The sequence below is a fragment of the Chrysoperla carnea genome, chromosome 4 (genome assembly GCF_905475395.1).
Source record: "Chrysoperla carnea chromosome 4, inChrCarn1.1, whole genome shotgun sequence".
In the NCBI taxonomy this organism is placed as follows: domain Eukaryota; kingdom Metazoa; phylum Arthropoda; class Insecta; order Neuroptera; family Chrysopidae; genus Chrysoperla; species Chrysoperla carnea.
The window spans coordinates 24,045,455-24,053,632 of NC_058340.1; positions in this window are offsets into that span (position 1 = coordinate 24,045,455).

The following is an 8,178-nucleotide window of genomic DNA, read 5'->3' on the forward strand; positions in this document are numbered from 1 at the left end:
AGAAAAAATTCAAAATATTTTGTTATATTCACATAACAATACTTGAATCTCTCTCATCACACAATAAATAATAAAAGGAATATTTTTATTCAAAAATATTATAACAAAAACAAATCACAATAATAAAAAAACAGAAGTTCCACACATTTTTTTTTATCTTTCCACAATAATATAAAAATTCCTTACACTTGTTAATTAATTATAATAAATCTAATTCCAAGTAAATCAAAATACCACACTCACTAATTAAATTATGTAATATTATTCATAATAATATTATTTATTTATTTTCCCAGATTACACGCACAATTATATAACTTCACTGTTTGTTTCTTTTTTTTTTCAAAAATATTTCTTCGCACACTGTTTTGGAATTTTAAAAAGAAAACTCTCAACAATTAGGTTAAGTTTTCAAAAAAAATCAATTTAGTTTGGACACTCACTTACGATGAAATAAATAAATATTATTATGGCCAAGAAGAAGACAGACCCAGGTACCTAAATGTGGTATGTTATGTGTGTATGTACTTCCACAACTCGTGTCTTAGTTGACTTAAGTTCTTCTTGGATTCGTCAATAATAATTACTTACCTACATAGTACGGCGGCCCGGCCCCTCGGTTCCAAACTTCTGGTTGCTAAGACGACACAACCGATTAGCGGCATCTTTAAGTTCGCACCTTACTTTTCAAATGAGACCTAGTAGAAAATAAAAGAACCAAGAACTCCGAGTTCAAACCACGAATTTCATATATTTGAAGTTGTATTTAAATTGAAATTTTTCGAAACAGAAATTTTTCTTAGCAAAATCTTTTTGCGCCCAATGTTTTGCTAAAAAAATTGGCCCACTTGGTTTACAGGGGAAATATTTTCCAATAATAATTAATAATTATTGTCACAGGAGCGAAATATATATAATTATAGCGAGCATGATCCAAAATTGTTAGTAATTTACGCAATCAATTTCTTGGGTCAATTGGATTTATTAAATCAATATTTACAAATTTTCAACGTATTCGTTGTGTGCGTAGTCATGGTAGGGACAATAAAATCGACGCCAGCGCTTCCAGTGAAAAATTTTGGCGATAAAGGAGGCTGTTATGACTAATTTACAATTCTTTACATGTTAATGTTATAGAAAATGTGAAATTGATATTATTGAAAAACACGAATTAATTAAACTTAATGCATTAAAAATTGTGAAAATAAGAAATCAAATTGCACAAATATTATTTTTCAAATGTAAATTATCATAATTATTTATTTAAATTTGTGAGACAATAATATTAAATTTTCAATGTAAGCCATTAATGCAATCCATACAATTATATATGCATCCATACAATTCTATAATTAAAGTAGTGTATCTTTACCATGGAAACGCCTCCAATAAAACTCACGCACGGTGCGAATATTTCATTTGTTATTCGATATTTAAGATATAAACAACAAAATCCTAAAAATCAGGGTATTATATAATTACCCAGGCGCTGTAAGTGTACGGTTCCCGAAAATCCTTTTAAAAAATTAAAAACCTACATCTTATTTTAATTTAAGGAACCAAATTCCTAATTTGCCCGATCTTAAGTTTTTTTCTTTTGTTGAGACCCAAACGAAAGAATTTTTGCACTATAATGAACATAATATTTATGTTGGTCCTTGTAGTAAAGTTTATCCATCAAGTAGCATAATCCAAAAGGATGTTGGACCTTGTCAATAATCATTACATAAACAAAACCAAATACCGCATCTACCTAGCTTGTGAAGAAGAAAAGAAATAGTTTTAGGGGTGCTTTTCCCATTTTCGGGAGGTTTTGATACGGGGAGAGAAATTTTCTGTTAATTTAACTTTATTTCTAGTCGATTGGTGATCCCATCCTTCTAGCATGTATAAAACAGAAAATCGTTATTTTGAGGTAGTTTTTCAAATTTTGGGGGGTGGGGGAGGTTTGTTTGTTGTCGTACAGTTTAATTTGTTTTATTATTTATTTTTATCGAACAAATTTTTAATGTTTCTGCAATGTAGAATAGCAAACTTCGTAATCAACGGATTAAAATATTAAGGAAAAATTTGAATGTATGTACAGTAGAACTCCAATTATCCGAACTCCGACTATCCGAATCGCCGATTATCCGAATCACTTTCAGAAAAAAATTTGTCCAAAAAAAGTCTAAGTGCGCTATTATTCTTCCCCCCGCGAAGCCAGTGTTTGCGCGTTCGCTCACTATTGTCCTTCCCTCCGCGAAGTCAGTGTAGGCACAACACGTGGTATGAGTCCCCACTCCAGTTTGTTTTGATTGTAGTCAGTGTGCTGGCTGCCCGAAAACGGATGAAGACCGCAAAACAGCTTACATTGACGGAGATGTTTAAAAAACAATGATTTTTATTTCTAAACTTGTACATAAGTACATTTTATTTATATTTAAAACATGTGAAAATATCATGTTTCTTTCATTTAATTCAATAAAAAAATAGTGCAATATCAAAACGTAGCTTTTTTTCTCTCCAATGGCAATTTTTTTTTAAAAAACTCCGATTATCCGAATATTTGATTATCCGAATGGGTCCCGGTCCCCATTAATTCGGATAATTGGAGTTCTACTGTATTTGGACTAAAATATCCATCGATACCACTTTTGGCCACCGTACTATTACTTACCTACATACATATAAAGGTTATATTTGTATGTGTGTGTGTGGATGTATGTGTTTATGTATTGTAAGACCTATATAAGACCCCATAACAAATACAAGAACGCAGCCGGTATATACAGTCATCATAGTTGCTACTAACTACTACTACTATTATTATTATGTTTGGGTCTTTTGATGGATCCATTGTATTACATATAATATTTAGTGGACGCATTTTTCAGACATACATTACTATACATTTTTTTTTTCTTTAAATACTTTGTATACAATATGTTGTATGAATATTTGGTTCGAATCATTAGGCACAAGATTGTTATGTAATGATAATATTAGGTATTAGCCTAAGACCGAAAACATTAAGACTGTTATATACACTTTTTTAATTGACGTGAAACTTTATAATTTTGAACAAAATTCTCATAAAGATTTATTGGTGGGCAAAAATTTATAAATAAAAGCGATTTTCCAGATAAGAATGGTTAAAGCTACAATTGAATTTCAATCCCTGCAATTATGCCCTTTGCTCTATCGATTTGAAATTTGGATATATTATATTCATATATTCTGCCTGCCCCGGGTACTCTTATTTTTCGAAAATTTTGTAAATTTTCCCAATTTTCATTATTCACACACAGGTAATTTTTTCTTATTCCACTATACCTGGATGTAAACAATGAAAAATTGGATATAAACGGGATTTTCGAAAAATAAAAGTACCCAGAGCAGGTCGAATATGAATACCTATAACATATTCAAATTTCAAATCGATAAAGTAAAGGGTATAATCGCAGTGCTTGAAATTCAATTGTAACTTTAACCATTCTTATCTGGAAAGTCACTTTTCTTTATAATGTTACTGAGTTACAAAAAAGTAAAATTAAACTTCACAGAAAGCTGTTGCTTAACTACATCTTCACTGTCTTCAGTAATAAAATTCTTTTATTTACGTCCGTGAGATAAAAACTACATCTCCCACTCATTTTAGTGAGTTAATAGTTTATTACCGCACGCATTTTCAACCAATCAAATTGATCAAATTACTGTCTAAATCTAAATTAATATATACAGAGTGGATCATTTAGATTTATGGCTAATAGCTCAATTTGTAGTTAACCAATCAAAAAATAACTTAAACAAAAGTTGCAGAGGTTGATGGGGGACATCCTGATAAGTTAAGAGATAGAATAACACTTTAAATTAAAAAGTTGATCCTTATAAGAAAAACTAACATTTTTTCAAAAATCGTTAGCTTTAGGAAGAAATGTGACTTAAAAATATATAATTATTGCATTTAATCGAAAGAAAATATGCTGGCTTTAGAATAATTCAAAAGATATCAAGGACAATAAAGGTTATTGGTCTATTTTAATAACATTTAAGCGCAGGTAAATTTTCAAGATCATTAGAAGGACAAGTGACCTTGAAACTAGAATTTCAGGTCAAAGTCATAGATAGAAGCGAATGTCGTCTATTATCCTTGACAAATTTTGACTACAGCATTTTTCTGTTTGTAGCGTGTTTTTATTCGATTAAATGCACTAATGACATATTTTTCCGAAAGCTTACGATTTTCGAAAAAATAAAAAAGGGTAGGTTTTTATGAGAATCAGCAACCCGGGGAACTAGATCCAATCAAATGTCAGAACATGATGTCCCCATCAAACTTTGCAATTTTTGTATAACGTATATAACTATAGAAACCGAAGTAACGTTTGATAATGCTTTATAAACGTACATCTGCGTTTTTCCAACACATGCTAGACATTCGTTTCTAGCGCGGCAAATTTCTAGCGCGTACATTCATAATAATCTTTTAACCTACTTGTATCGTAAATAACTTTAAAATGTCAAAATCATTTATAAGAATTTATAATCATAATTTACATGATCCTTGTTTTTTAATTTATACTGAAAAAACTGTCCCGAATTTGTTCTTTCATCCTAAATATTTTATTAAAATCTCGGAAAACGAGAACTGGATTAAAATCATGGAGTTAGCATCCATTTTTACGTAGGTACAATTTGTACACATAAATACATTTGAAATATATCTGAATTCGGCATCAGTTGTAAATGCAAAAATCTAGTTAACATAGGATGTCTCGGAATAACCGTGTGCAAATAATTCACAAATAAATTTTATAATAATTATATTCGCATCGTGCGTGAGTTCTATTGGAGGCGTTTTATTAGTAACGATACACTACTTTAATTATAGAATTGTATGGATTGCATTTATGGCTTACATTGTAAATTAAATATTATCGTCTCACAAATTTAAATAAATAATTATGATAATTTACATTTGAAAAATAATATTTATGCAATTTGATTTCTTATTTTCACAATCTTTAATGCATTAAGTTTAATTAATTAGTGTTTTTCGATTATTTTAATTTGACATTTTCTATAACATTAACATGTAAAGAAGTGTAAATTAGTCATAACATCCTACTTTATCGCCAAAATCCGTTGGAATTCTCAGGAAGCTCCTATTCACTGGAAGCGTTGGCATCGATTTTATTGTTCCTACCATGACTACGCACACAACGAATAGGTGCAAATAAGTTTAAAAATCATTCGACGTAAAACAGAAAATTTTTATTTGTTATTTGTATTAAAATTTATGGTGGGAGTGCAAGGAAATATTATATTGTAAAATTTATTATAACTAATTCATAAATGCATTTAGGGTCAGTCAAACCACCCGTGTCACCGCCTAAAAAGATTTTTTTTTAAATGTGGAATGTGATATTTTTTATTTCAGATATTCATTTGTTTTAAAAAAATTTCCAATGCGATTTTTAACCCCAAACCACATCAGATACTTCAACTAAAAAACAAGCATTTATTATGCGATTTTTAACCCCAAACCACATCAGATTTAACTAAAAAAGAAAAGAATGTAGTCCTCTTAAAAATTCGAAAATTTATAATTGTCTGAACCTCTAGAACAACCAAAAGGAGTAGTTACGTCTCCGAAATGTTTTATGGAAGCGAATATAAATGTTGATTAAACTTGAATTACGGAAGCAAAAGCTGAACGCGAGATTAAAAAAGTAGCAGTTTTCCTTTAACAAGGGGTTTGATTTGTAGCACAAACGATGGGAATTTTGAATAAGAGATTTGATTTGTTGCCTAAACGATTCATCATCACAGTTGGAAATAAGGTACAAATAATTTCAACCAGAAGTCTAAACTTGCCTTGGCACTCGTACTACCTTAACTTAAAATTTTGAGAAATTGTTCTTAAACATGGTAAGAAGTCACAATTAAATTTAATCTGAAAATTATAAATAAGTAGTTACATTAGTTCTTATGGATATTTATAAAATTACGTTTTTTTCTTGCAGTTTTTCCAAAATAATAATTGTAATTTTCAGGAAACATTATTTTTTTTTATAAAAATTAAAGCTTAGATAATTTTCTCTATAATGAATTTAAAACTAGTGATAACAAACAACTGACTGAGTTAATTGTTGAAATACCATGCATAAACAATGCTGATAACTCTATCACATTACACATTCATACATGTCACATATATACAACTGATATTCCCATATAATACATACTATACAATTTATGCCTAATTTGCGACCTCAAGAGTAAACAGTGATGTTTACGAAAAATGTATCAAACAAAAGTTGTTTTGTTTTTTATAAAGAACAATTTTTACATTTAAACTTTGGTTCTGTCTCTAACGGTTTACAAGATGGATCCTCCAGACCCAAGACCCAATTGACCTATGTTGCTCATTTACGAACTCGACCTCACTTTTTACGTCCTGAGTACGCTGTAAAAATTTCATCCTGATATCTCTTTTCGTTTTTGAGTTATCGTGTTGACAGACAGACGGACAGACGAACAGACAACCGGCAATGGACTAATTAGGTGATTTAATGAACACCTATACCAAAATTTTGTTCGTAGCATCAATATTTTTAAGCGTTACAAACTTGGGACTAAACTAAGTATACCTTGCATATTACATAAATGCATGGTATAAAAAGTTATTGTTTCTTTAACGATACTAAATCTTTGTTAAAGTCTAAAAATTTCGGCTTCCCATAAGAATTAATCTTAATTTACGGTAATTTAAAAATTTAATTACGACTTCTTAGCATGTTAAAGAATAATTTTTTCAAATCTTAAGTTAATGGTGTTTCTTTCTCTATAAAGCCTCAACAACATTTAAAATATCTGTTGTTTTAACAAACTTTCAATTACATATTGAAATATGTAATATTAAATTTTGTCATTATATATTACATAATAACAAATAATAATTATTTATTATATAATAATTAATTATGAATTGTGCATTTTTATAAAACTTTTACACGTATAGATACAAAATTAAGACAATTCACGATGGAGCCTGTAATCTTAGTAATTACAATCAGTTTTAATTTGCTAATTAAGTTTTAATGAACTGATTTTATTTATGGCGACGGAATAAATTATTTGTTTGTTCCAAATTGATTAATCTAGGTTAATTGAAATTAATTTACTAAAACTTAATTTGGCTTGTTAGTACTGATTTCAAAAAAGTTAACCAAAAAGACTTTACAAAAAAGTAATTATAACGACATAACTTTTTATTGTTAAATTTAATTGTCTTTGTAAGTCAATTGTTTGTAAAAAATTGCCTTTGTCGATATTTAATCATTGGTTGGTTTTACTCAATCATGTGCGGAAAATTTGTTCTACTTATAGAAGATCAAATCTATACTCGTATCAAAAAGAAATTATATTTATAAGATGTTATTTTAAGCCGGAGGTGATTCAAATATATTAGTTAAGGTAACAATCCTCTTTTAGCGCCTCCTGATACCGAAGAAATTCAATATTTAAGAAGCCTCAAAAACACAAAAATCCAGTGCTTGATGATTATAGATGAGAGGTTTTTGAATTACCATCTCTCTAAAAAAGGAAATCTCCCTAAAGTAAGTGTCCATATGAGATTCCATTGTTTAGTTATATTTCATTTATTATTTATTTATATTTAGAAGTGGGTAAAATTTTTAAAATCACTTGAGCTGTTTGTTAAAGTTTGCATTTTTAATTACCATACAAATCCTAAATGGAACTCAAAGGAATAATTTATTACCACTTTTCTTAGGATTAACTCGAAAAATTAATTCTCAGTTTTTCGATAAAATAAAATGTTATTACGATCACTTTTAAAGTGATCGTTTTCATCTTTTCTATTTACCTTTTAACCCGACTGCCAATGAAGTTTGTATGTATGTATTTATCAAAGAGCATCCTATAGTCTTTGGTATTTATTTGTAAATTTCTTTATTACCAAACGGCTGGATGGATTTCAACAGCTAAGGTAACGTTATATTCGTCTTAAAAACCCAAGTAAGTTATATATTTAAATTTAATTAGCAATAATAAATACTATACAAAGTACGGTATCGGTGAATGGGTATTTGGAAATCCTAGCTAAAAAGTGTAAATTAAAAAAATCAAAAAACTCGACTGCGTTAAATAAAAACTCAAACAAACAAAAAA